This window comes from Marmota flaviventris, chromosome 11 (assembly GCF_047511675.1).
Source record: "Marmota flaviventris isolate mMarFla1 chromosome 11, mMarFla1.hap1, whole genome shotgun sequence".
In the NCBI taxonomy this organism is placed as follows: Eukaryota; Metazoa; Chordata; class Mammalia; order Rodentia; family Sciuridae; genus Marmota; species Marmota flaviventris.
In genome coordinates, this window is record NC_092508.1 from 21964901 (window position 1) to 21989678 (window position 24778).

Genomic DNA, 24778 nt, shown 5'->3' on the forward strand with positions numbered 1-24778 from the left:
AGGAAGTTGTGGTTATGGAGTCTTTGAAAAACAGGTTTCTGATACTCTGAAAACCATGCACTTTGTTTATTTCTTTCCTTTTTTAAAAATTTTGAATGGTAGTTATTAAGGTTTGAGATAATAGCATGTTTATAGGTTCTGTTGATTTGTCTTCTGAGTCATAGGATAAATAGTTACTTTTTCACATGTGGTCTGTGTTTTTTTTAACTAATCAATTTATTTTTTACTGGCTCTTTTTGGTTATTCATGACAATAGAATTTATTTTGACATAATTATAAAAGCATGGAATATTATTTGTTCTAATTCAGTTCCCGGTACTTTCCCTTCCCCTCCCCTCTTTCCCTCCCCTATTCCATTCCCTCTACTCTACTGATATTTCTGCTATTTACTCACAGGCAGTTTTTTTACAATTAGTGCACTTTGGTTTTAACCCTTGGTAGCACATAGTGGTAGAAAGCCAGGGTCCGTCAATGTGTTTTCTCCACTTCCCTAGTGTCCAGGTTGCTGGGAAGTAGATGCCCAGAGCCTGCATTTCCCGGTACCTCTGAGGCATCTAAGTGGAGTCCCAAGTTCTTGCCATAAGAATGTGGGCAGGAGTAATGGATGCCACTTCCAGACTCATAAATGTCTCCTAGATGATCCTCCATTCTCTGTGTTGATTGCCTAGATTTTCATGCCCAGGGCAACCCTGGGATACAATTTAAAAGCAGACAGACTCCCTGTTAGGTTCGATCATATAATGACTGTCTAAGAGAAGCCAGAATTAGACAGGCAGTCAGTGTACGTAGGTAAATCGAGTCAGGTCAGATATATGAGGCTAATTTTGAGTGAGTCTGAGAAGTTGGGGACTGTCTCCTGAGAGATCTTACCAAGAACCTGCCCGGCTCCAACCTGTTGCCAACTAACCTGTCCCAAGAATTTCCCTTCCCTGCCTAGAGCTATATAAGGTTGTTAATGTGTCCTTGGCTACTCTGTCCAGCCCTTCCCCCTTCAGCCCACCTGTTTCCCATCTTTTGGCCCTCCCACTGAGCATTCCTGGGCCTAGTCATGTATGCAGGAAGGAGAAAGAGAAGGGAGAAAGGCAGGAGAACAGAGGAAGCCTAGAGCATATAAAAAGGGCAAAACACCCCCCCCCCCTTTTAGGATACCATGATACCAGCTATGGCCCCCTTCTCCCTCATGGGAGAAGTCTATGTTGCCCCTTTTTAAATAAACCCTGCTTCATATGCTTGCCTCGGCATGCTTCTCTATTGTTCAAACTTCAGCATGTGGGGAAGCAGGACTCCTCATCGATAACCGGCAGTATCATAAGCAGAGAATTTCTACCCACATGTTTATTGGATCAGGCCACAGGGCTATGGGTGTTCATCTGTCATAGTACCTAGCGCAACCCTAACTAGTACATATAGGCTACAGTCTTGGAAGAGGGTATGAAGTTACCATCATTATAGAAATCTGAGCATCAGAGAGCAGTGGTTGTCAAACTTTGGAATCTCGGGGTGGAGTTATGAATACCAATTCCCAGGCTTTACTTGCAAACATTCTAATCCATTAGCTCTAGGATGGGGCCCAGAAACAGACATATTAATCACTACTCTTGTGATTTGATGCACATTGGAGAAATACTGATAATCAGAGTTGCTTTCAAAAATGGCAGCTTGGAAACTGGGGTTAGAAATGGTGAAATGGTCAGCAGGTGGGTTTTTTTTTTTTTTTTCCTGAGCCCAAGTGTGAGCTGGGTGAATTAGAAGTCAGTTAGTAAACGAGAAAGTTGTCAAAAGTAAGTTCCATACTGCATCCATGAGTACTGATACCTGGGTATCTATGAACCTGAAATATTTTGAGAAGGATAATGGCTCAAACATGAGGTTACACGAACTGGGTGAAGCCAAAAAAGGATGCAGTTGAATTCAGAGAAGCAGGACAAGATAATTTCAGCATAAACATTTGCAAACAGAAAGATCTTTTAAACTGGCATAATACAATTGAAATAAAACACTTCAGGGAAGCGATGATTTTGAGGCCAACACCACTATCAACACCCATTTGCCTATCACAGAAGAACAATATGTAAAACGGCAAGGGCTTAAAATGAATGCATTTCTTTCCCTTTCTTTCCAATATACTATCAAATACAAATGTTATAGGCCTAAAGCCAGACTATTCTTGGATTGGATTTTTTCCAGTGCTCTAAATTTAACCAGCTGGGATTCTTAAGTACTGGCTTATTCAACATTTTGAAATATAGAATTTGCCTTTTAATAAGAAATCAGCATTTCACCTTAATAGTAGAAAAGACCGTTGTTTCCTATCAAAGAAATACGGTCTTTTCATACTGTATAATTAGCAGAGTTAAAAGTGAGATGGAAACAAAGTGTGAAAGGGCCAACGTATACAAATACACACGTGCACATACTAAGTTGATACATTGAAAACTACATCTCCAATCCTGATGAATTAGAAGATAACATGAGCATTCTTTTTTTTTTTTTTCCCCAAAAGGATTGAACCCAGGGGCACTTAATCATTGAGCTACATCCCCAGGGCTTTTATTTATTTATTTTTAAATTTTAAGACAGAATCTTGCTAAGTCACTTAGGGACTCACTAAGTTGCAGAGGCTGGCTTTGAACTTGCAATCCACCTGTTTCAGCCTCCTGAGTCATTGGGATTACAGGTGTGCATCACCAGGCCCCATACCTGAGTATGCTTAATGTTATCACCACCATGTTTTTATTGAGAACCAAGTGTCTGGTGAGAAGAGAATATAAAAGAGTACATTTTTAGAACAAATAGTTGGTTAAAAACTATAGCTTTTTTGTTTAACAAAATATTTGTTATTGAAGATTTAATTGGTCAGCAACAACTGTAAGAAATAGTGTATAATTGCATAAGATTTCTCTTCAATCTGTGCTTCTTTGGGGAAATTGGGTGCCCTAGTTAAGAAAGACACCTTTGCTCTGTTCTTGTGAAATCAACCCCCCAAGTGGTTGAAGCATTGTGGCGAACATGTTCTTACAAACAACAAATTAATTAAGGGGTCTACCATTGCTCAGAAAGCCAGTGCTCTTGTAGATTGACAGGTCTGGAGACCACAGCATAACTGATATTTGTAAAATAACACAGTGCAGCAAATAGCTGTCACAATCCAGAAAAAGGATGCCTGATAGCTTGAGTAAGTTAACACCAATCCCTGAAGAGGAAAATGTTTCATAAGCTTGGAGCTATCCTGTTGCATCTCTCCTTTCAAACATATAAAACATTCTGTTCAAAAAATACAGGCACTGACTTGTTAGCTTTTCTGAAATATTGTTTTCTGCAATTTACATGTTTTGAAGGTAGTCATGAGGAGTTCAGAGAGAGGTTGCGCTTCTCTTCAAGCAAATATTCTTTTGTGTAAAATGACAATTTGAGTGTGAATGTTTCAGGGCCTTGTGTGCCTTTAGGAAAAATGGTCATCGGGTTTCCAAAGTGACCAAATACTTTTGCAGAGATAATTGATATTCACAACAGCCCTGTGCAGTAGATGATGGGAATAATATACCTGTAGAAATATCCTAGTTCTCATTTTATAGTTGAGGAAGTGAAACAGAGATTCAGTAATCTGCTGAAAGGAGGGAGTGTGTAGTGAGGTTCTCTCATGGTGGTTCATCAGTGGTGGCCAGTGCACTGTTGTTTGAAAGAGCTCCCTGTTCCATTATCTTAGCAAGTAATGGAAACATGAAATCCTTCAAGTGATGAATTATCTGCCGAGAAGCTACTCCGGCATTTCAGGTTAAGCAAAGATGATTCTTGCCATCAAAAAGCACAACCAAGAAGCACAATCCTTGCCATCAAGAAGGTCACGGTCCTCAAAGGGGAATAAAAAAGAATACTCAGGGAACAAGTTCTCAGAGTTACGACTGGCTGATGTAAAATGGCATGTGTGTGTGTGTGTGAAGATAGCAGTAAAGAAGCAGCAAAAGATGGGGTGCAGGGATTTGCTGGGCCGCCTTTATAGTTTTAATTATTGCAACTGTGATTCAACAGTTAGAGTGGGTAGCATTAAGGAAATATTTTCCAATACAGAGAACTTTAAAGTCAGACAAATGTAAAAGAGTGAGAAATAATAATAATAATTTAAAAAAAACATGGAACTCATCAACATGAAGGTATAAAATAGCTGTTCGTAAAAGTTCTTGATAACCTAGCTTGAGGTCCAGTTTGAAGACACCAACTAAAGACCATACTGTATTAGAAGACAGTTCAGAAATAATGAAAGTCATGCAAAGGCCTTAGAAATCTTGGAGTTGTCCTGGATGGAAACGATTTCGTGGGCAAAGAATAACAGTATATTTGTCATGTCACTTTTCCCAGAAAGTTTTCTACTTGAAGTATGCCCTTGAAAGGAAAAACAAGAAGAAAACACCCAAGACACCAAATTAGAAACTTAAAAAATAGTACTTTGCGCTATAAAAAAACATAGTTGTATAACATTTCAAGGATGAATTTTAAGTACATTCAAGTCTTGAGGCAGGAAACACCTGCCTAGTTCTGATAAACTTTAATTTCTAATTTGACTTTTAAGAACCTCCGGAATGAAGGGGTAAACAGTATTGATCTGAGTAGATTTTGAGATTCACAGATGAGCTGAGAGAGTTTCCTTCAAAATGGAAGACCTATCACAAACATTAGGGGTAAAAGGAGACTGACTTGGGTGAGGGTCAAGGCCAGTCATTCCTAATTTTCAACTGAGAAAATCTTTGGTGATATGCAGCGTGGGTCTTATTGTTCAGTTTGCTGCAAAAATACTTTTAGCAGTGAGATTGGCAAATTTATCTGTTGTAAATCATAATGATAGCCTTGTTCTCACTCTGCATAGGAAAGCAGCTTTCTTTTGCTAAGAAAATTCCAAATAAGAATAATTGAGGAATACTTTATTTCATGTCTGTAAGAAGAAATTATAATATTTTATTTCACACAGGACTGGGTAAATAATTGAAGGCATTGCAACAAGAAAGAAAACCTTAGATACGCAATTCACAGAGTCTCCTTCTCATGTGGGAATGAAGCTGTGCTAAATAAAATCACTATACTCTCTTCAGATACTGATGAGGATATGGAGGATGCATTTAGCATAAAATACAATAACTATAGTAAAGTAGGAGGGATGTCTCCTCCTGACTTCCTTTTGAGCTTTAAAACATTTGAAATGAGATTATAGGAATTTGGCTGTATAAGTTGTTCTTTAGCTTCCTGTAAGTTGTTGGTACTAGAGTAGTCCATTATGGAGAAAGAAAGAAATGACATGTAGCGATAGGTGAATAGGGAAAGATATAGCCTTATCCCAGAAATCTTTATAGGAAGCTCTTAGATATACTTTTCTTGCTTATTTGCCTTTTCTGCATGTCATCTCCTTGGTCAACAATCTCTTGGTCAACTCTAGAACAACTCTGTTCTATCTATGAATTCTAGGTGGGCCTTCGTATTTTTCCCAGTCCCCTATCTTAGATGGACAGGTCACTGAGGCCTGACTTCAGGATATTCTTTTTCCTGATTTCAGAGTTGGACACAGCACCTGAACTAGACCAAACAAAATCCTCCTTGAAAATTTTATCAGAGCTATTAGAAAGACATTTCCTTCTCACTGTAGTCCCTGGATGGTAGGATACAAAACTGGGTGGTCACCTTCACCATAAAGTAGGTGAGGTTGGGTAGCATGTGTAAGAATAAAAGGGACAGAGAGGAAAGCAGTACCAAAGTGTGGAAGAAATGAGCAGAACCACTAAGATCTTTTTACACTTCTGGATCTAGCCATGTCTAACATTATACCTCCCATTGTATTTTCAGTTCTGTGATCCAATAGTTTTCCTTTGGATCTTGTTAGCATGGGGTTAAGTTTTGTCATTTGCACAGAGATGACTGCTTAGCCAGATAGTCTATGGGTTAATAGAACGATAGTCATTGAAGTCATACTTATTTGAACTCTACCTCTCAGAATTCATGAAGTTCTACCCTGGGATTTTCTTCTGAGGTGAGGTAGGATGTTGTTATATCGTGCCTGGTTTTCTCAGAGAGGTCAACCTAACCCTACCTGTGCTAGCATAGTTTTAAAAGTTTAACATGTTTATATGTGTATGTGCACCCCACATTAGGAATATGTGATGAAGATTTTAGTATTGTTTTCTTTTATTTGTCTCCCTCCCATGGAAAGATATTATTTTTTCCTCCCTGATCCATTGACACAGCCTTGACCAGGTGATTTTCTTTGGCCAAACAGACATGAATGAAAGTGATAATCTCCTTGTATAAACAGGATTTGCATGAGCTATCATGTTGTTCTGCCATTGTTGTTTTACCCCCTCTGCTAAGAAAAATGGATGTCCCAGATAGAAACTGCTTCTTCAGCTTAGATCTTAGAGTGAAGAAATTATGAGAAATAGAGCCACCATCAACTTACATCTGATAAATAATGTGAGCAGGATATTTGAACTCTTCTTCAGTCCAAGTTTAATACTTTTTGTAAGTCCCCGAGATAAGTAGTTTTGTTTGTTGCAGCAACAAAGCCTAAGAAACACTGACTGATATATTTAAACATACCAACATTCAAAATTAGGAAAAATTATTAAAATTGATGATTCACAGTAGCAATAGATGTCTCCTTTAAATGAAAATTTTCTCTGATGCATTTATAATATTTAATTTTCCAGAAATGTTAATTTACACATGATAAATGAAGACATTCATTGTAAAATGCTCCTGAATCCTGAGTGTTTTAGTATCCCATTTTCTGCTTTGATTGTAGTCTCTGGGCTCTGGTTGTTCTACATGTCTCACAAATACAGTAGTCTGGGTCGACTGGACTGTTGATTTGGTGGATCTCTGATGCATTGTTGTTCTAAGTTGACAGCCCCTCAGCTGTTCTGTCAGCCACAAGAGAAGGCCCTTGTCACGGTAGCACCTCCTTTGTAATAGCCTCACGTGGTCAAGGTCGATGGACTGTACAGTTCTTTTAACAGCTGTTTCTTATTGTAACCCATCACACCCTGAGTGCTGTGTAGCCCCGACACCAACCCTGATCTCTAAGGATGGATATCACATCCTACTTCTGAGGGGCTCAGTGGGTCACCCTGCATCACATTGTGCTTTCTAGATGCACCATACACAGAAAATTGCTTTCGACTTCTCTCCTCTTTGATTTGTTCACTGTGTTTCATTTTCTTATGTCAGCTGTCATCATGCTCACTTTTATCCCTCTGCTATTACATTCCTGAGCTTCTACAGTATTTTGAGTTGTGCTACTTTCCCTTTCATATCTTTGGCATAAAAATGCATCCAATAAACACACAATTGGGCACAATGGTGCATACTATTGTAATCATTAATTTGAATTGCCAATTTGACTGGATTAATAGATACCAAGGATTAAGAGGGTTATGGGTGTGTCAATAAAAGGGTGCGTCTATGAATGATTGGCATGTGGGATAGCCAACTGAAATGGAGACCCTCCCTAATTGTGGGCAACACCGACCAATAGCTTGATGGCTTGGATGGAATAAAAGTTGGAGGAACAAGGAAGCAGCCGCGGATGCATGCTTGATTCTACTTGAATGGCTCCTTGATTGCTGCTGTGATCATCTGAAGATCTCAGACTCTCACTTCTTCACTCTTCCAAAGTGGATTCCTCTGGAAGCCTTTGCTCTCTGACTGGGGTAGCACTGTTGATCCCTTTTGCTCTGGGGCTTCAGTCTCTTGGACTATGAAGCTACTGGTTCTTCCAGCCCTCCAGCCTGCAGATGGCCATTGTGACTATCCAGCAGAAGGTCAGGTAAGCCAACCTAGTAAGTTGCCCTTTTATAATTGCTTCCTGTTGATTCTGTTCCTCCTGAGAACCCTAATACACCTATAATCCCTGTAACTCAGAGGCTGAGGAAGGAGGCTCCCAAATTTGAGGCTAACCTCAGGGATTTAGATACTGTCTCAAAATTTTTTAAAAAATGAAAGGAACTAGAGATATAGCTCAGTGGTAAAGGGCATCTAGATTCAATCCCTAATAATACAAAGGAGGTAAAAACAAACAAACAAAACCCTACAATAATTCCTATATTTTCATTTGATTTCCACAGATTTCAGCTCTCTCATAATTGGAATAGAACCTGAGAGTGAAGTCGGAGTGGCAGGAGGAAAAGAGAACTTTTGTGATGTGCTTATTGTTTGGATAGGAACTGTAATAACTGAAAAGTAGATTTTTTTTCATATTTGACATATACAGAAATAAAACTCAGGAGGTTAAGTAACTCGACTGATGATATAGCTGGTAAGCAGTGGAACAGGGATTCTGAAAGATCCCCATTTGGCTTCAATGTGCTTCATCTTCTTCTATGTGAGATTTTTTTCTTAGAATTCGGTGATAAAGGACTCAGGGCATGAAAGGGTATCTATGATTTGGGGCAAGTTACTTAACCTTCCTAGTTAGTGAAGAAGTTGAACAAACTTTAACGTATCACAATATTCTATGAATCTAAAATGCTTGCCCCAAAGCCTATGTATTCACTCCATTAGAGAAATGCAAGAGATATTTCTTCAATTCATTGTTCTTTTCCTACCAACTCTTTGGCTCTGGGATTCATGCTCGTGTTCCTTGGTGAAATTTAATCCAGTACTTCTGCTCTGCATTTTACATATTCCCATGCAGACAGAAAAATACATCCAACGCAACCCCTTACTTTTACATAGTTTCTCCCCCTTATTGTGTCTTTCCTTCCACAAGTAGCACATTCAAGAAAATCTCTCTCTAACCCATTGCTGTATCATTTTCCATGTGTTTTAGGCTTAGCTGTCTATTTTTTTTTTAATTGAGGGAAAATCCTGATATCATACAATTTGCCATGCTAACCATTTAAAAATGTACAACCTAGTGGCTTTTAGTATATGCACAGGCTCATGCCTCCATCAGCACTAGCACATTGGAGAACATTTGCCTCACACCAAGGCAGCCCCCCATCCACGAAACAGTCATTACTATTCCCCCTCTCGCCCAGGCCCTGGTATCCACTCACCTGTTTTCCATCTCTATAGATTCCCCTCTTATGGAAATTTCATAGAAATAGAATCACAGGCTCTGGGGGCTTTTTTGCTGGCTCTCTCCCTTGGTGTGATGAGTCCAGGATTCACCTTTTGGAGCTGTAGGCTTGCTTTTTAAACTTTACAGTCTATTATGATTGATTCATAATTCCTGGCCCCCGTTTCCTATGTCCACAGGTGACTTGACCCCTGTGTGGCAATCCCGGGCCTGGCCCTTCTCTCCTGCAGGAGCCTCTTTCCTTCCTGGGCATCACGTGGTGCACCTGAGGTTTTTCTTTTGTAAACTCTGCTGACTCACTTTTCTCCTGGCACTCACACAGTGATATTTTTCAGGGTTCTACTGGGGCTCATTTCCCTTTATATTCTCTTTTTTGGTCCTTTACCTCCTTCCAAAGTTTCAGTTGCCACACTTTAATCATTCCCAGAAGCGGTTACTTTTTTGGTTGCGTGATTAGCCCTGCTCCCTCATCCAAGTCCCCTGTCACATCCCTGCACCCTTTGGACTTGGTTCTTCTCTCCCTTCCTCATCTATGTAGTTTAATGTGGCTCCTAACAGTCATGCTCCTGGGACGTGATTCAGACGACTAAAGTCAAAAGATAAATATATAGCCTACATTGGACCAGCCAGAAACCTCTCCTAGAAGCTTATTAATTGGGACAAAGAGAGAGAGAGAGAGAGAGAGAGAGAGAGAGAGAGAGAGAGAGAGAGAGATATTGATTTAATCTCTCTTTCATGTGTCTAGTTCTTAAGAAAATGAGGCTAGTAGCTATCACAAGTATGTTTTTACCATGAGGTAAAAACTAAGAAGGGCAGATGACATAAATGGAGAAAGTTCTGGCAAGCCCGGGTCTCAGTGTTTTTGGAGCTTGGCTGCATTCCTGCTCTTGGTATACAACTAATCCTTTCCAAAGTACATCATCAGCCATCAGTTCAGGCTGGTTCTTGCAAAAGAGCATGACTAAAGGGGACACAGCACCTCTGGACCTAGATATTTAAGAGCAGGGGCGCTGTTCATACATTCTCATCCCTGTCAAGACCTAGGCATGGCCAAGGTGACATTGAGAACATGGGAAAAAGATGGGAGGACCCAGGAGATTGCATGGAGCAGACCACCCCCATCCTAACACAGGCTGAGCAAGAACAGACTCATGGTGTGAAGCCTCTTAGATTTGGAAAGTTTAGCTAAAATAATACTAGAAATGCTATTTGCCCAGACTAGTGTGTTATCTCAAGGTCATCTCAAATATAGCATGCCTAACACTACATCCATCATCTTCCCTTTCTCTCTGGTATCCTCATCTTAGTAAATGAGTGCAAAGTCTATTAAGCCAGAAATCTCCGTGTTATAACTGACGGTTCTATTTCCTATGATTTCTATCATTTCCATATATGCCTGTTCATCAACCATATTGATATGATATATAAAATCTCTCATCTCTGTCTTTTTCTTGTCTATTCCACTGTCAATACCTTCTTCTAGTCCTTGGCATTTCTTATTGGGTTACTGTAATCCCTTCATAACTAGTCTTTCTATCTTTAGGTAATATCACTTCAAATCATTCTTTCCTCTTCTGCTATAATAATATTTTAGCACAAAATTTATATTCTGGTTCTCACAATCTTTTAATGACACCTTAACATTTTATAGATAAAAGCCATGAAATTCCATTTGCCTGCTACGGCCCCCTTCTGACTTGTCAGTTAGAATTATTTCTTTGAGCACCAGTTGATATGACAATGACCCACTACTACAGCCAAAGCCAAGGGACAAGGGCCTGAATGAAAAGCAGCCCTCTGAGTAGAAGTGGTACTAGTCCTCCAGCTCTGCCTAAAAGTTTTTCCATATTGCCCTGTGACATCTTGACCTGATCAGATTCCCTACCCTAGGAAGTATTCATGAGAGCAATCAGAGAGACATAAATAGTATCAGAATCACAGAAGAGACTTCTAGTGCAGTCTACTGCCTGAAGTCACTGGGGAGCAACAGCTATGATGCTTTGGAAACTGGGGTGAGCAGAATCCATGAGGTGCAGAGGAGAAGAAAGAAGTGGTGAGGCAGAAGATGTAAGTTCAGGCCCATTAAGACTAAGACCTGGAGGAGTAAAATCTGAAGTCCCTGAGTCCCTGCAGCAGGAGTCACCAACAGCCATTTGGGAGGAGATGCATTTTCCCGAGGTAGCCAGAATATCAATAAACCTGGAGCGGTTGTTGCGGGCTGATCAATATTCTACTTTTCTGTGCCACCTGACTCTTGGGCTTATGAGATGTTGTGTGTGTTTCTTCACTCCTGCACCTAATCTAATAAAGCACCTTCTCTTCAATTAGGACGAATGTCGCAGCTTGGTTGCTTATAATCAGCAGCCTCCTGGTCCCCCAGGCATGGTGACTTGCCCTCTGCCTTTTCTCCAGCTCCTCTCTGAGGACCTCCACTCACACAAGGTGCTTCAATTCCGCAGGACTGTGTAGCGCTCTGAATGCTCTGTGTTCCTACCAACTGTTTCCTTTGCACATGCGGCTCCTTGTTTCATAGAAGGGCCCTTCATCATTGTCTCATTTCTATTTATTCTTCAAAATACAGCCCAGGTGCAAACCTCTCTTCTGTGCCTTGCCTGACCCCTTATTCTCTGTGCGTGTTTTGGATTATATATTGCTCCTCTGTGCTCCCATGGTTCATTGGGCATGCTATTGTCTGATTGCTAATTTATCACACTATGATAATCATCTCTTCCTCTCCTTTTTTTTTTTCTCCTGTACTTGTGAGCCTGCTTAAGGCAGTAGTTATATCTTGCTTACCTCAGTAACCCTAGCCAGTGGACAGAGCCTGGCACACAGTAGGTGCCTGCAGAAGGATGACTGAATACTTTCAGTTTTTTAAGCCAATGCTTATTGATTGGCAATGAATATAATATTGAGATTACTTAATATGTTAATTTACTAGAACCACCATAACAGTAATACAGACCGGTTGGCTTTACCAACAAAATTTTGTTTTCTTGCAATTCTGGAAGCTACAAGTCTGAGATCAAGGTGTCAGCAAGGTTGGTTTCGTTTGAGACCTCTCTCCTTGGCTTCCAGATGGCTGCCTGGGTCCTGTGTCTTCACACACTCTTCCCTTTGTGTATGTTTGTATTCAAATCTCACCTAATAAGGACACTAGTCAGATTAGGATTTACCCTAATAACCTCACTTAGCTTAATTAGCTTTACAAACTATTTCTGCATACAGTCATATCCTCAGGAACTGGGGTTCAACGTATGGGAAGACATGATGGGCCGCACACTCTGAATTACCAAATCTAGTTATCTTTTCCCTAGAAGCTCTGGGCTTTGCTTTGCATTCAGGTAGAAAACAGACTTGACAGAAAAGTAAGGGCAGCTTACAGGAGATCCAGTGAGAGTCTGAAGGAGTTGCATGTGACAGCGAGGGAAACGTTAAATGAAATAAATCTCAAAGGCCTGGCTGGCTGATTCCAGGGGCAGTATTCTCCCGTACATTGGGATCTCCTCCAGGCTTCCAGCATGTGTGGGCTGCAGGGTTCTTAGTCCTGGTGGCCCCTTCCATGGTTCATCCCTATACCTTGGCGCAGAGACAAGTAATTACCAATGCTGTAAGGTGCTGTTCTGGAAGCTCTGTGAAGCTGCCAGATGAACAAGACAGTCTGCTTGGGGCACAGAAAGAATTAGAAGCAAACGGTTACCTGTTTCAGATCCATTTCCCTCCCTCTCCTGGTCTCCTAAGATTTCTTGTAAGAACACGCTATTACAAATAGTGCTAACTCCTGTGCAATTGTGCTGAGCGATAACTCGGGGACTCGAGGGCTGCAGGCTCTACGTCCTGTTCTCTATTGATTCACCGTGTGCTCCTCACTAAGACACTTAACCTTTCTATGGCTCAGGGTCTTTGAAAAAAAATGACGGTATCTGTGACATTCCTCATCAGGCCTTGTGATAAACAAGCAATTAAAAGGGCTCTGAGTATATAATTACAGCTTCATATAGCTATGGCTATTTTCTGTTCATACACACACACACACACACACACGAGTCAATACACTTACATGATAGAGGAAGGGGGAAAAAGCCTACTGTTTTCCCAGATGAAATAATGAAATAAGAAATACATCGCTTAGGGGCCAGGGTCCAATTTATTGTGCTTTCAGTAATTTATTTCCATGAATAAACTCATCCAAACTACATTATATTTTTTAATGCCTAGTCGTGATACTAAATTTTCTTTGTATTTATTTCTTTGCAATTCACTTATTCACTCATTTTGGACTATCAACTCAACTGGGCACTAGAGAAGATAACTTGATTGTCTTCAAAGATCCCCCAGAGTAAAGAGAAGAGTTCCAGTCCCAAACTCTGAGTACAGGTAGGAAGTCTCCTGCTATATTTTGCAGTAGGCATCTCCCTATTCCCCTGTGTGATAGGCACTGAGCTATATCTCTATGTCCAACCTATTGGGGAGATACTTTTTATTAGCTTCATTATTTAGAAGAGGTAATAGAAACTCAGAGAGGTTAAATAACTTGCCTAAGGTCACAATGAATGGCAGAGCTAGATATCAAATCCAGGCTTGTCACTTTGCCACTGCACAGTATTTCTTTTCCATCAACTGGCCTTTAAGATACAGACTTCTACAGGTAAAAGGAAAAAAAAAATTGTTCTTCACATCTCAGCTTCAAAGAGTTCTTTAGTAATTTTCATTAGGATATATCTGCATGCTAGAAAAATATAGATGAGCCAGAAAAAGGTGTTGTTTAAAAGCTCATTGGTGTGATATGTTTGACATCCACACAACCCCCATGCCAAGAATTTGTGAGACTCTGTAGCTTGCGAAGACAGAATTCAATTATGAAAAATACAACACAAATGTTAGCACGTTGCTTTGCTCTTTACCACATTTTGCACATTTTGTAAATCCCTTGCAGAGGGACTTTAAAATAAGCATGATAAAAAAAAATCAAATTTTTGAACTTCAAAATTTCCATGATTTCTGTCTCTCGCTCTATCTTAAGAAGAAACCCATAAGTTCAGACCTTTTCTCACTAAGCTGTTTCTAGGAGCCCATCTTCCATTGTTCTCTGGGTGAACTCAACTTCTCCCCCTGGCTGGGCTGCTGGCTGGGTGATGTCTGCCACTGTTAAACTGGTAGGGCTGTGGGTGAGTACGAGAGCGAACCACATATGGTTAGCATTTGAAGGCTCCGAGGGAATCCCAAGTTCAAAGCCCTTTGTTTTGAGGTACAGTGCTATGACCTAGGGTGGTAAAGTGAGGTGTCCAACACCCAATAAACTTATGGCAAATCCTGGGGAAGAATTCAGACTCCCTGACTTCTCACCATCTGGATACTGGATTGAAAAGTTCTACTCCCAGATTCATGTCTGCCCAGAACCTGAGAATGTCACCTTCTTTGACAATAATGTCTTTGCAGATATAATTAGTAAAGATGAGGCCATATGGGAAAGGGTGACCCTAACTCCATGACTGGTGTCCTTATGAGAAGAGGAAAGAAGACACAGGCACACAGGGGAGAAGGCCATGTGAAGAGGGAGGCAGAGGCTGGAGCGGTGCTTCTGTAGCCAGGGAACACCAAAGATGACCAGAAACCACCAGAAGCTGGACTAGGAAGGAAGGCTTCTTCCTGAGGGTCTCTGGACCCTTGGACTTCAGACTTCCAGCTTCCAAAACTGTTAGAGAATAAATTTCTGTTTTAAGCCACTCAAGTTTGTGGCACTTCGATAAGGCAACCCTGGGGAAGCAAGTTAGTCCCTTGAGCTTAGCCACAGTTCCTCTTCTGCACCCTGTTACTAGATAAAAAGTCTAATGTTCCTCCATTGCCAGTGGGTGAAGAGTCCCGTTCTCAAACATGAAGGGCAGCATTTGAATCTATAAACTCAATAGCTGGCTCACTCACTCTCACCTGACAAACCCGCTTATTGTTGTTTTTGTTCCAATTAGCTGCAAGTCACCTTAAATCTCATCACAGGAAGCATCAGTCTATTTAAATTCAATGTAAATGTATTGCTGCTTGTTTTTATACCCGACAGGAGACAGGGATAGGACATGGAGAAATTACTCCCTAGGTGTTGTGGGTCTTGAAATCTAGAAGTGATAAAAGAGAACAAATTGTTGGAGGTTAGAGGGAGAGAGATATTGATATTCTGGGCATCAAATCCCTAAATAAAAATTGACTGGCACATTATAATGTTCAAAAATCCCTTCCTTCCCTCCCTTCTTTCCTCTCTTCCTTCCTTCCTTTCTTTGCCAGATATGTTATTCTGATCTTTGTCATATAAATGAAGTTGAAAACCTAACAGAAAAACTCAAATAGTTGCCCCATTAATTCAGATTACTGTATTTCAGTTTATCAAAGTCTAAATTCATCTCCTGCTGCCCATTCATTTGTTTTCTTGGAAATTGTAGCAATAATTCTTATTTTGCACTCAATCTCCATCCAGACAGGGGTTGAGGGCTCAGCCTTGGTGCCTGGAAATGACATTTTATGCTGAAGCTCTTGGGTTTGTTTACACGACACATAAACACTCAGTCAGAACTTCACATTTCAAGCCCCCTTATTCCTGTAATGGGGATGCTGAAAGAGGGAGAGTGTATTGATTTCAAGCCGCTGCTCAGGTATTGCTGTTTGTGATCAAAGGAAGGAGACAGGGAGGGGTGGGTGCTTTGCTGTCAGGAGTGGCTGAGAAAATGAGCACTAGTACATTTGGTGCAAATGGTCTTTTGACACTTCTCCCTACCCCAGGAATGGATAAATGCTCAGACTCCAAGACAATAGGGATTAAGGAAAAATAAGGTGAAAAAAAAAAGAAAAGAAAGAAATCAAACTGGCTATCAAGTAGACTAAAATCAGTGATAAATGAAACTTTTGTATTTTTCTATCACCTTGTCACAATATGTAGACATAACTATTGCTTATTTCTTTCTTCCTTTTGTTGGTGGGGGAACATAGTAAGAAAAAGACAAAGAAAGTCTCCAAGCTGGCACTGGGATGGAGGGAAGAGGTAGATCACAGGCATGAGAAGGAGTTATGGGGCAGGAAGAAATGAGTAGTCTGTTTTAGGAAGAAATTGATTTATTTTACATATTCCTTAGGATACTTTTTCTTTTGCTTTCAGTCATTTTTATTTTTCCTATTTATTAAATTACCTTCCTTATATTGAACATTAGTTATCTTGTTAACCAAGAACATTTTTAAAGATATATTAGGCACCAGTGTCTGGGAGGTGGTATCTTTTGCACAAACATGATAATGAGGCTCTGCGTTGATTTTATTTTCAAGAATCCAATAAAGTATTTGTGATGCTTTTCTAAGAAGGTAAAATTAAAGATAGCAATAGTGCACTGTGCATTTCAAACAGCTAGAAGAAATGACTTCAAAGGTCTTCGCCATGAAGAAATAATAAGTGTTTGAGGAAATAAAGATGTTTAACTTGATTGGAACATTGTATAATGTGTACCTACTTTGAACATTATGACACCCTGTTAATACACACAACATTTGTGTCTTTATATATTGATTGAAAACAATAATTTTTAAAATAAATTTTTAGTTGTAGATAGACACAATACCTTTATTTATTTATTTTTTATGTGGTGCTGAGGATTGATGGGTGTTCCTCACACGTGCTAGGCAAGCATTCTGCCACTGAGCCCAAAATAATAATTTTTTTTTTAAAAAAGGAAAGGAACCTGGATAGTACCAATGCTATCATATTACAAAATTAGAATTTAGTCCATATTTCAGTGTTTGTAATCAGGATTGTTAAACATTAGAACTGTAGTTTGTATAAAATCTAAAGCCAGCACCTCAAGGCATGGCAGATATCATTATTTGTGTTGATTTTCAAATATACCAGTGTACCAGTTGCTATTGCCATATAGCAAACCACACCAAAGCTTGGTGGCTTAAAAAGCCATGATTTATTACTTCTTATACTTCTGGGAGTGACCAGTTTTTCAGTGGCTCTCCCAAGCTACACACAAGCTTTCAGTCAGCTGTCAGCTCAGACATGCTGGAAGTTCTAAAATTAACCTCATTCACAAGTCTGCAATCCTGGCTAGCTGTCAGCTAGGCCTTTAGCTCTCCATGGTCTTTCATAATTCAAGGGTCCATCCTGGACTTCCTTTGGTAATGGCAGAGTGTTGCAAGAGGGTGGCAACAGAGGCTGTCAGGCTCTGAAGATACAGCCTCGGAAGTCTCACAACATCCCTCTCCTGCATTCTACTTGTCACGGAAATTCACAGGGTCACGTTGAAAAAAGAGGTAGACAGAAGAAGACAGGGGGGTTGTTTTAGCAAATCCCTGTCATCATTTTCCAAGATGATTCCTTCCTTAGAAGTTGCATCCCTCTCTCTTCCCATTGTCTTACCACTTGGCTCCATTCTCTGTATTTGGCTTTAGGTTATAATAGTCAACAAATCATCTCATCCCGTGGTGCCCAAGATTGCTATTTGTTCATTCTTTCTTTCTTCATCTGAAATAAACATCCTGCTTCTTGTAGCTTGGCTCAGGGACTCTGGAATAAGGCTAACTTTTCAGTAAGTATGCTCCTTTGCTGTTAGGTGTGGTCAAGGGGCTAATTTCTATCCAATGGGATACAATGTTGTACATTTTGAGGAAGGAAATGTGTCTCTTTTTGTTGCCTCCTCCTTCCTCAAGCATGGAGTATAGATGTAATGACTCATGATCCAGGGGCCATCTTGGATGAGGAAGTGACGCGGGAAAGGCAACAGCCTGGGTCCCTGACTCCAAGAAGTTCTACAGCAGCCCTGGAGCAATTTCTTCTAGATTTCTTGAATATGCATGAAATATACTTAATTGAACATGACTTGGGAATGGTTACAAAATTTACAGAGGAACTCAAATGCTAAAATGTCCCCTTTAATTTTATAATTAGTCATTCTGAATGTAGTGCGACTATCATCAAGTAGTTGTTTGTTTCTCTTTAGACAGCATTTAGGGATGGGAACTTAATTATCTTCTTGCTTAATTATCTTCTTTAACCATAACTTTACAAAATCGCCAACAACACCAATGACTTTTGGATTTTTCTAGTTTTGTTAATTCAAGTTATCTATCTCTTTTATTAACATACAAATCAGGAGCTAGTCATTACTTTTAAAAAATATTAAAACATGAAAACTAATGTAATTTAATTAGATCTAATATTCTTACTAGTTGCTGTATTCTAGATTATAAAATAAATCATTTTAAGTACTGTAAATTCCTTGAGAAAGTGGACACTTTAAAAGGCATTACATTTTGAATGTTCCTTCTTGATGGATACAAAAAGAGATGAAAAGTCAAAGTTTTTCTACCCAAAAGTCCAACAATAAGTACAAATAGATAAAAATGGAAAATAATAAAGTAAAATATTATGCACTAATTAAGATTGGTAATACAATGAATGCAACAAGATAGGAAATTTGTATGGATAATACAGTATCATCACTGAACTATGAATATATCTGTAAAAGATAATAGGGGAATTTATCCCATCAGTTATAAATGACATGATATCATGATAACAAAATTAGTCTGAGGTGGCTTGGCTCATGTGAAGAATTTATAAAGGAAGCAAACTATTTGCTACATTTTGGATCTGGAATGTCTCCTAAAGGCCCATGTATTAAAAGCATGGTCCTCAACCTGATACTAATGGTAGGACGTTTTAGGTCATTGAGAATGTGTCTTCAAAGGGGATTTTTTTTTTTTTTTTTGGACCCCCATCTCTTCCTCTTTTTCTTTGCTTTCTTGCTGCCACGAGGAGAGGAGCATACTCTGCCCTGTACTCCCACTGTGAGCTGCTGCCTCCTTACAAGCTCAAAAGCACCCAGATCAACTAACCATGGACAGAAGCCTCCACAACCATGAACCAAAATAAATCTCTCCTCTCTTAAAATTGACTGTTTCAGACATTTTTTTTATGGTGATGGAAAGCTAACACACTGTTCCATGGGTCTTAAACTCTTCTGCAGGATTAAGATTATTAGAGGGCCCGACTCAGAAGCTACCACTGCCCCCAAACGCTCTCAAGATGACAGCCTCTCTAAGTTCCAACACCTACAACAGGCAGAACTGGGAGGACGTGGACTTCCCCATTCTATGCCAGATGTGTCTTGGAGAAAACCCATATATCTGAATGACCAAAGATAAGTATGAGAAAGAATGCAGAATCTGTGCCAGGCCATTTACAGTGTTTCGCTGGTGTCCTGGAATCTGTATGCACTTCAAGAAGACTAAGGTGTGCCAAACCTGCAGTAAATTGAATAACATCTGTCAGACCTGCCTCTTAGACCTAGAGTATGGCCTGCCCATCCAGGTTCGTGATGCAGGATTGTCTTTTAAAGATGATGTGCCAAAGTCAGATGTCAAAAAAGAGTACTACACACAAAATATGGAAGGAGAAATTTCTAACTCTGATGGAACACGGCCAGTTGGCATGCTTGGGAAAGCCACATCTACTAGTGACTTGCTGCTCAAAATGGCCCGGACCACACCCTACTACAAAAGGAATCAGCCCCACATTTGCTCCTTCTGGGTGAAAGGAGAGTGTAAAAGAGGGGAAGAGTGTCCATACAGACATGAGAAGCCTACAGATCCAGATGAACCCCTTGATGATCAAAATATTAAAGACCGTTATTATGGAATCAATGACCCTGTAGCAGATAAGCTTCTAATGCAGGCTTCAATGATGCCTCGTCTGGACCCACCGGAGGATAAAACTATCACCACACTATATGTTGGTGGTCTGGGCGATACCGTTACTGAGACAGATCTCATAAATCATTTCTACCAGTTCGGAGAGATTCGAAGGATCACTGTAGTACAGAGAACAGCAGTGTGCGTTCATCCAGTTTGCCACAAGGCAGGCTGCAGAAGTGGCTGCTGAGAAGTCCTTTAATAAGTTGATTGTCAGTGGATGCAGACTCAAGGTGAAATGGGAAAGATCCCTGGCAGCCAGAGGAAAAGAAAAAGAGAAGGATGGAACCAAAGATTCTGGGATCCAGCTGGAGCCTGTTCCAGGTCTGCCTGGAGCTCTTCCTCCTCCTCCTGCAGCAGCAGAAGCCTCTGCCAACTACTTCAACCTCCTCCCAAGTGGCCCTCCAGCCGTGGTAAACACTGCCCTGCCACCACTGCCTGGGATCGCCCCGTCCCCCACCCCCAGGTTTGGGGCCACACATGGTCCACCCAATGAGACCACCTGCTCCTTTCATGAGGGCTCCAGGACCAATCCACTATCCTTCTCAGGAACCCCAGAGGATGGGAGCTCATGCTGGAAGATACAGCAGTCGCTAGCACATTGCCACCACTCTGGGCTCCATGGAAGAAAGGGCGCTTTAAAATCCCAGTAAATGAATCTTGGAATACATATATTCTTCCTTCCTTGGTAGTTTCTATGGTTGAAGCTGAATGTGCTCAGATATGGGCAATTGGAGAAGTGTAGCCTTGCTCACCTACATGTGTGAAAAGAATCAGCAGACCTCAAATAAACTGCCATGATCACAGCTAGTGCCATGATTATATTACTAAGAAAACCTTCTGCTAGTCCCTTGAACCTGTATGGGGGACAAGCAGATGGGTAAATTGGAATAGCCAATGGAGTTACCATCTCAATTATATGTTCATTTTGTATCTTGGGGTGTGGGGGGCCAAAAATTGAGCTGCAGTAAAAAACCTTTTAGCCATTTTTATGTCTACTGGGTATTTTATATTTTTATCATCTAAAAAAATAGTACTAATCATCTAGTGTCATAATAAGTATGATTTAACTCTTTTGACGTCACATATTCAGAGACACAAGAAGAAACCAGGACCCAGGACAGCCCAGAATTTTTCTTTTTCTCTCTCTCTCTCTTTTATTTTTTTGGTACTGGGGATTGAACTCAGGGGCACTCAACTACTGAGCCACATCTCCAGCCCTATTTTGTATTTTATTTAGAGACAGAGATGCCTAGTACTTCGTCATTACTGAGGCTGGCTTTGAATTTGTGATCCTCCTGCCTCAGCCTCTCAAGCCACCGTGCCCAGCTCTTTTCCTCATTTTTAAAGTAAAAATTACTTTTTATTCCTATCAGAAACACAAATTTTATGGATCTATCATTGAAGAAACCTGGTGTCTGGGATGAAATTATTTTATTTTAAAGAACTTCCCATCCAATACCTTCTTTAACAAAATAAAAGGCAAACCTTGGAGTGTGTTTGGAACAGAAGACTCAGGCAGGAGCCACCACCGGAACTCTGATCTTCCACATTCACCTTCGTGTGTCTTCAGTGTCCCCTTGTGATCTCCTGCTTCTGGGCAGAGGACTGTTGGTCTTAGAATGTTTGGATATAACTGAATTGTAGGTGATGAGGGAAATTTGATGTTGTGTTGTATTGTTTTTAAATAATTAAAATGGGTCAATTTAAAAAAAAAAAGATTATTGGAGGAAATCATAAAATGAATGAGCTTGGAGGGAACACTGCTGAAGAGGCTTTTGTGGAAGCATCAGTTCTGCCTAAAACTCTCTGTCCCATTTTGGTGGTAGTAGTTCCTGATCCCAAGTCTAATCATGGAACCTATGTAAGAGTTTAAAATGTTTCCTGCATTTGAAGATATAGTAGACCCATGCTGGCTTAGGCCTAGGAAATCAAAGGCAGTTTAGGGATTAGGGACTAGGAAATAATGGAGGTGACTGAATGGCTGGCCAACTCCTGTGTCAGAATCAGGAGGGAGCTGCTGCTGCTGCTTGGAGATGTGTGTCAAGGTCAGAGATGGCTGTGGGTCACATGAGAGAGGGAGCCAGTGTGGGGCTATTTGGGTTCTTCCCCAGGAGTGTCACGTAGTGCACTCCCTGCCCTCTTAGAAACAGAAGTTTGTGGGTGGGTGCATGGGGAGGGCATGGAGCAGCAGGACCTCACCTTCATACCTGTGCCTGGGTTCTGGATGGTGGCTGGAAGAAAGGGTATTTGACATTAACTCACATTTGGAGTTTTGATTAGTATCTTAAGACTAGACATTCTAATGAATTGTGACTGTGTTCATGACCTAAAGCGCCTAAGACCATGTCTACATTGTAAATTCAACTGAAGAAGTTTAAAGACAAGGTAGGAATTGAGGAGAAAGCTGTTTGTTTATGATCTGTGTTAGCCTTGATCAATAAATTAGTTACATGCTGAACATTATCTGAACCAAAGTGACTTTTTAAAATAGCTGTTTTAGCCAGGTGTGATAGCTCACACCTATAATATCAGCGACTCTGGAGGCTGAGGCAGGAGCATCACAAGTTAAAAACCAGTCTTAGCAGCTTAGCAAGTTACTAAGCATCTTAGCGAAACCCTGTCTTAAAATAAAAAATAAGGGCTGGGAATGCAGCTCAGTGGTTAAGTACCCTGGGATCAAATCCCAGTTCCAAAAATCTAAAAATAAAAATAAAAAACAGAACAGATATTTCTCCTTCAATACCATTCCCTTAATAGTCTAATAACTTTAATAGTTAATGAAATTCAAAGAAAGATGTGGACCTTTATTGTACATTCAGCCTAGCACAGGGATTAAGTCAGCCAACCTAGGTTCAAACCCTGTGACTTCATTTACTAGTCCTGTGATCTTAGCCAAGATGCTTAGTATGTTTAAGGATTTGTGTCCTCAGCTATACAATGGGAATAATGAAAATCACAGGCACTTTGTAAATTTTTGTGAGGCTTAAATTAAGCTCCCCTGTAAAGCACTAAGTGTTCCACATGAGCTAGCTTTTGTTTTTGTTATGGTTCCAGGGATGGTGATGAAAGTAGAAAGGCATGGCCTCTCTCCAGTGGTTGTGGTCAAGGAAACAAAAGAGATCATCTTATACATTAAGGGGTGCTTACAAGATTTCTACCACAGATGTTTGTACCAGAGAGATTGGTCCCTGTTGAAGTTGAACCAAGGGTGGCTTCTGTAAATTTCTCAAGGTTTGCCTGCAATAAGAATGCAGGACTGTGCCTTCTAGTACATGAGGGGTTAAAGGAGAGCCCATCTTGGCTCCTTCCATTGCTTGGTACTATAATAAGTATGTAGTTCACAGCCTTACTGGGGAGCTGAGTGGTCACACCAAGGGCATCTTATGCTCAATTGGGATTTATCCCTTTTTATCTGGCATATATTTTCTTGATTGTTCAAATCTAAAAAACTGATATTAGCTGGAGGTATTATATAGTTTTAGCAAATGGAAGATAAATTAACATAATGGAAGATAATTATTAAATTAATAATTAGCAACCTTCCCTCCCTCTTCAGAACTTTGATTCGATCATGGTTTAAGAGCTAGGCTCCCTGAGACTAGGATTCTAAAGGGGCTCAGACTCTTTAGAGAAAGTTAATCAAGGCCCTTGGATGTGTAGAGAACACTTTGGTTCCCGCTACATAACCAATTTCTAAGATGAATGTTTTTTTCAAGTTCAGCTTTTTCTTCCTGAGTTTCCACACTATTAATAAGTAGATGAAATATCAAAAAAAGAGAGAGGGAGAAAGAGAGAGAGAGCGCCTGAGAAAGGCAGAGAGAAATATGGTTTCTCTTCCAAATGCACTGAAGCACTGAATAAATATAATTATGGATGTAACGAGGCCAGCTTCAGGTTTTAATCACTGTTTCCCCACTACCTACTAATTTGCTATTCAGTGCCTGCTGTTGTGTAACTTTGGGTCGGGTGGCATTAGCTCACCAGGTAACCACAAGTAATCTTTTTAGTTTAAGCCTGTGGTGCATCAGAGCATGAGAGGCTGGGAAAATTAGATGCACTATGTCCAAATTTTTTTTTTCATTAGTACTTGGCATTGATGCCCTGATCTGTAACCCAGTGAGTATTTTTGCAATCACTATGCTATATGGAAATTAGCATTTTCACCAGAATGCTAACATGTGGTCGATACATCTCACACTGGGTATTAAAATCTAGGCAAGCTAGCAGTTTGAATGTGCATGATTTCGTTATTTATATATATCATTGACATACTGATTTAAATGATACAATATGTGCTTTTTGTGCCAAACCACTCTGCATATTGACTGTAGTATATTTCCCTAAATCTACAAAGACATTAACTCCCAAGCAGAAGATTGCTTCCTCTGAGTGTGAGAGTTATTATCACACTAAGAAAGGGAGATAGGGGGGTTTATCATGTCCTAGATAATATATGAGAAAATGGAGAAATCTCTTGAGACAAAACAGGAGAGAGTCAGGAATAATAAAAACACATATATTTAACTGCTGTGTTCTCTGTTCATGCATTCTATTATCAATAATGTTGTGGCTGCTTTGGATGTGAGAAGATGGACTAATTCTCCTGGATTGAGGCAGAGTCAGAAGATGCACATTCAACTTCTGGCTTTGACAGTATCAATGTGACCTTGGGCCAGTCCCTTAGCTCCTTTGCAATCAGTGGCTTCTTTTTTGCAAAGGAGGTCCTCATGATTGTCAGCAATCACAAAGCCACATATGACTTGCAATTTTTGTTGGCATTTATTCTGTTTTTACAGTTCTGTTTATTTTCCTAGCTAACTTTCAAAAATTGGGAGATTTCACTTAAAAAGCAGATTTCTGGCTTTCTGTTTAATAACAGGAAGACTTAGTATTAGTCTCACATTTTTACATGACCGCCATTGACAAGGGCAGACGGTACTCCATTTGAGATATCACACATTTTTCTCTCATTTGCCATAGGCTCCA

The 24778-nt window shown here is 40.2% G+C and overlaps 1 protein-coding gene and 1 pseudogene across 1 annotated transcript in view; one reads left to right on the forward strand and one right to left on the reverse strand.

Moving 5' to 3' along the window:
• Window positions 1–24778, reverse strand: part of Vwc2l (von Willebrand factor C domain containing 2 like) — a 145676-nt gene that overhangs the window by 63174 nt on the left and 57724 nt on the right. The window lies entirely within an intron of this gene.
• On the forward strand, window positions 19125–20386 carry LOC114097840 (pre-mRNA-splicing factor RBM22-like; annotated as a pseudogene).